At 40.1% G+C, this 5,288-nt stretch overlaps 1 long non-coding RNA gene across 1 annotated transcript; it reads left to right on the forward strand.

The window, feature by feature from the left end:
* Positions 1-1,850: 1,850 nt before the first annotated feature.
* LOC311253832 lies at positions 1,851-5,047 on the forward strand. The gene is made up of 6 exons (XR_014621947.1): positions 1,851-2,049; positions 2,331-2,532; positions 2,661-2,777; positions 3,859-4,058; positions 4,155-4,302; positions 4,390-5,047. It is a non-coding gene; the product is annotated as an uncharacterized lncRNA (long non-coding RNA).
* The last annotated feature ends 241 nt before the right edge of the window (positions 5,048-5,288 follow it).

Here is a 5,288-nt window from a genome sequence, read left to right on the forward strand (position 1 = left end):
TATTTTCATACATTAATGTAAAACAACAATTGTGCTTCCTGCTGGAAAGCGCAGGCGCAGACACTGTAAACACGAGCACTTATTGCCAGAGACCGTACTTGCGAAGCAAAATACACGAGTGAAAGAATTGTACAATGCTTTCCATTCTCGACTCAGTGGCGTACTAGATAGCGTGACCACCCGCCCAGGAGAATACTAAGCACGAGACCGCTGATCCAAAGGGGCTGCTTTATGCAACTTTCTCTTTCTTTTGTGCCATAAACAAACCTTTTATCCTTTAAAATGTGCAAATTAGATCTTATCCTCATTTTTCTAATTTCTCACATCTAAGCCAGTATTGCAAATACTGGTGAAATGTGGTCTATATGTGAAGATTTAATCAACATCCTCATACCCAAATTTAGCCTTGTTCTAGCCTAGTCATCAGGTTTGCAATTGACGGCTATTACATGTTTATTACACAGAAAGTTGCTTGCTGGGTAGTGTATACAGCTCATCCACCGCCTCTATACAACCCCCAATATCAATTGCCTTACGTCATACCACAAACGATATGAATCATAGGCTATGTAGGCTATAGCAAAGTAGATCAGCCCTAAGCCATTACCCATAGTTCAAGTGTGTTGCGTGAGGTCAGTACGTCTACCACTCTTTGATACCAGAGACAGTGTTTACCTGATGACTTGAAGACATAGCTGGTAAGTTTTGCTCGCATACAAGCTCTCACAAGGAAAAAAAAAAGTGGTTTCCATGATTTTACAGTATTCCTTACAATATTTAAGTAGTATGCTAGACTGGCAATAACTGAAAAAGTCCGAATCACCTTGTCATAATTCTACAAGCAAGCTTACGTGAAGCCATTACCGAAGTTTACAGCCAAGTTGCAGTTGCTGTGTTCGAGTTGGAATTATAATACGTTACAATAAGTTGAGGTGAACCGTTCACTTTTTCATAAAAGCCTTAAAATAGGTGGTCAGTTGTATTGTTGTGGCCCCTCAACATTTTTAGAAATGGTGCCATCGAAAAAACGCGTAATGGCGGTTACGACGCTTTTTTTTTTCTAACAACTGTAGCCCACCTGCCAGCCTGACCTTCCAGTCATTGCAGGCAATGAAAGACAAGGGATTAATATCACAGGAGTGGTCTGACCAGTGTGAGAGCATGCATAAAGCTGCCTTAGAAAATGTAGTGGACACAGTATACCCCCTCTTTTATGGTGACATGGGATACTCCAAAAGATGGGTGTTCTTCTCTATATACACTGGCCAGATGGATAACTGGTGCAAATGTGGGCGCACTAGAGTAACCTTTGACTCAGTGTCTGGTAAGTGGAACTGCCAGTGTAGAGGGACTGGGAAATCACATTGTTGTCTCCACCGCATGCTGGCAATGTGGTGGATCTTTCAGGAATCCCCAGATCTTCTCCTGCCTAATTCAGACATCCTGATAAATGACATAGACGATCTGGAAACAGAAATACACATGTTGGAAGCTGAAATTTCAGCGTATGCCGAAAATGACAGAAATGTATGTCAAATGACCAACTATTTGTATACTAAAAAGAAAATCCCACCACTCCAGGAGCTACCAGTGGATCTCAGAAGTAAAGAGAAGGATCCCCCCAATGTTTTCTTTCCAGAAGAGACCACTTGCCCATATTGTCCGGGACCCACACCACCAGATCTACTGCCCTACAACATTATTACCACTCAGGCAACTGTTTATGGCTACACATACATTAAAAAAAGCAAGTGATGTTGATAGTTTAAAAAACATGCATCTGTTTCTGTCTGTCCTTTCTGACTGTCTGTCTGTCTATCAGTCATTATGTTACACATACTGTACATATTAAGTCTTCATCTGTGTTTGTTTGTCATCTTGTTTTCATTTGGCCCTAAATGATCTACAGGTATCTCCGTGGCCATCAAGCAGTGTCCCCTATGCAAGAACCATGTGCGTTTTCAGGACTACAAGTCTGGGTTCCACAATTTCAATGACCGTGTCTTCCTGACCCTCCCGTTATGTGAACTTCTGCTTTCTGCATTGACCGTAAGTGTTAATGTTTAGAGTGAAAATCTTTATTGAACGTCATCTGTCATGCAAATAATGATGAACTACTGCCAGGGTCCTTTGTTCTTTATTTTAAGCTACTTTTCATTGAAATTAGACACTATATAATGCTTTACGTGTTATGACATCATTAAATGTACTCTCTATTTTAAGTAGTCGTTGAGGTTATTGGTAACAGAAAAGTTATGTCTCAGGACTGTTGTGTGTGACAACAGCAATTGGATGTATTTTTTTGACTCAGGTTTTTATGCATTTCTCAGAACAAAACCGCTCCTGGTCGCATGCCGTCAACCCTGTCATTCTTCAATGACAACCGTTTCCACCACCAAACTGTTCGAAGAGCTTTTCACCACTTTCTGTCATTGACAGACTTCAGATTCATGTTCAGTTGTTACCAGTGTGGGGACTGCCCTCCAGTTGTTATCGCAGATGCAAACTGGAAGGTAGCCTTTGACATACCAGGTGAGCCTGCAGTGTATACATGAACATCTAACTAAACTTAGTGTTGTTTGCAATTATGCTAATTATCAATAACAGCTATTGTTTATATCATTCTACACTGCTGTTGCTAATATGATGACTTTTTGCAGTCTCTACATTAGAAGAGGCCTGATCCAGAGGTTCTCACAGAAGAAGACCTCAGCATCAACATCAACAGCGCATGGGAACAGCTAGACAGTAAATGATCGCCGAGGGGTTTATATCAGGTTAGTTTATTGCATTAGACATTTAAAGTTCCTATCCTAGGCCCCATAACCACATTTACATGACAAGACAAAAATGGCTCAAGGAAAGGGGATGGGTTTGTCAAACAGAAACTGTTAACATTTGATTTACATTGTTCTTGTACGGAAAATTGAAAACACTTTTGGCATAACTTTGATTTGTTTTTATAAGCTACAAGTGAACTTTTGTGAGGTAATTATTAGCTTATCTGTGTACCTTCATATCAATCAATTGCCTATTCTGAAACGAAAACTGGAAAAAAGAGTGTTCTTTTAATTATGGTTTGTCATCTAATTTGAAAAAGGGAGATATCCTCGCGTTTTCACAAAATACAATAGAATTTGGTAGAATAAGACTAAATTTTTTTTATCACTCACAACCCTCATTTTTCTTCTAAGTATGCATCCAAAAGAATTGAATGGCCTGTACAGAAAATTCACACTGATCTCTCATCACTTGCCTGTGGCCAAAATTATAATCAAAGCTGGACAGGACTATACATACCTGTTATAAAAGTTTACCACATTGTTGCTCGCTTATGCCACAAGAGGGAGTATACCCTTAAGTGAGTTCTGTCCAGAGTAAACTGTTATTCACATAATTCATTTGATATAAAAAGTGCATACAGATCACAGCCATCAGTCCACAACAACGATCATGAATGCTTCCAGTACACTTTTTGCTAGAAATGCTCATTTAAAATCAGCCCAATTTCATATTTTGTAGTAATGAATATAGGACTTTTCTGTTGGCTTACTGCACATGTACTGATTTACATTTTATTTTTGGGACCAAGGTGCTGTCTTCTGTGTTGTTATTTCTTTGAGGGGATTTGTATGTTTTCCCTCATTTAAAGTCACTTATTGTGCATTTTAAGTTTTGTCAAGGTAGCCAGGACTGTGAGTGAGCTAAAGAAAAAACACGTTATTCAGAGTAACCGGAAAACAGTATAATTGGACATACATATCACACGCAGTACACAGGCCTGCATATCTATAAATTACATAGAGTATGTTGTTAATGTTAATGAAAGTTATTTTTATCATTTAAAAATATCCCCAGGTACATCAACTAGAAACCCATATGAGACCAAGACATCATACTCAACATTGGCTCCTTGGATGGGGGAGGATGTTAGAAAGGGGGACATGCTGCCAAAAACAGAGGCAAAGAAAGGCATGAAAAAAAGAAAAGAAGATTCAAAAGTGCCAGCAAAGCAGTTGGATGAAGACACGATTCTGTCCCTGCTTGAATTGAAGAAGGTGTGTTATATTGAAAATGTCAGTAGTTATTTTCGTCATTTATATTGTCTAAACAATGTAATACAAAAAAACTACTACTGTCCAAAACACCCACAGCCTCTAAAGAAAGACCTGCAAGAGGCCTGTAATGCACTTGGTGTCAGTGATGAGGGATCTGTCACTGACCTCGTGAACAGATTGGAGGAGCTCGTCAACTTCAAGGAAGTGTACCCAAAGCTTTTCTTGAAGCTGCAAAAGACTGGAGGTTAGACTTCAAAATGAGATGTCTTTAAAATGATTATGTGTCGTTGGTCTTTTTTTCTATGTTTATGCTTTCTTTTATTATTTACAGGTGGAGTACTGCATTTCTCTTGCCCTCATGGAGTGGTCTACTATTTGAACTTTTTGTTCTGGACTGAGTCCGCTAGGGACCATGTTGATGGTTTGCTTAGTTTTAAAGCATTCCCAACATGCTATATCTCAGATGTGTCTGGCCAAGTTGCCAGACACATGAACAATCGAAGCAGGGCGATTGTGTCCACCAACCACAGACAATTTGGCAAGTGCAGCAGAAAAGAAACTCCAAATTGAAATGGCCTGGGTAAAAAACCTCAGTACACATTCCCCCTTACAACCACCAACAAAAAACGATGACCGATGGATACTGCCCCATCCAGTTACCAAAACCACTGAGAGGTACGCATTGTACGACCGTTTCCACCAGAAGAGACCAGAGGAAAGTTTAAGGAGTTTGAACTTGTGCCCCAATTTACGCTCCAAAATAAATTCATCTGTAGCAGAACAGCTGAATCGCGAGTTAGCAGCTACCAGGTACTCGCTCACCCAAATGAACGAGGTACATTTCAAGCAGACAGTGAGGATTTTGTTGGAGATGCACAACTGCTGCATTAACAACAAATTCCTTGATGACATCAGAAAACTGTCATCCGTGCCCCTGACATTGGGTCCGCTGGGCACACTGGTCTTCAGGTCTTCAGGTTTGTTTACATGTTTTCAACAGTGGTCAAATCAAATCAAATCAAATTTTATTTGTATAGCCCAAATTCACAAATCACAGTTTGCCTCAGAGGGCTTTACAATCTGTACAGAGACGACACCCTCTGTCCTTCGACCCTCGATTCGAGTGAGGAAAAACTTGCCCCAAAAAAAAGCCCTTTTAACAGGGGAAAAAAAAAATGCGGAAGAAACCTCAGGAAGAGCCACAGAGGAGGGATCCCTTTCCCAGGACGG

This window comes from Pagrus pagrus, assembly GCF_965226575.1.
Source record: "Pagrus pagrus genome assembly, contig: HAP1_SCAFFOLD_51, whole genome shotgun sequence".
In the NCBI taxonomy this organism is placed as follows: domain Eukaryota; kingdom Metazoa; phylum Chordata; class Actinopteri; order Spariformes; family Sparidae; genus Pagrus; species Pagrus pagrus.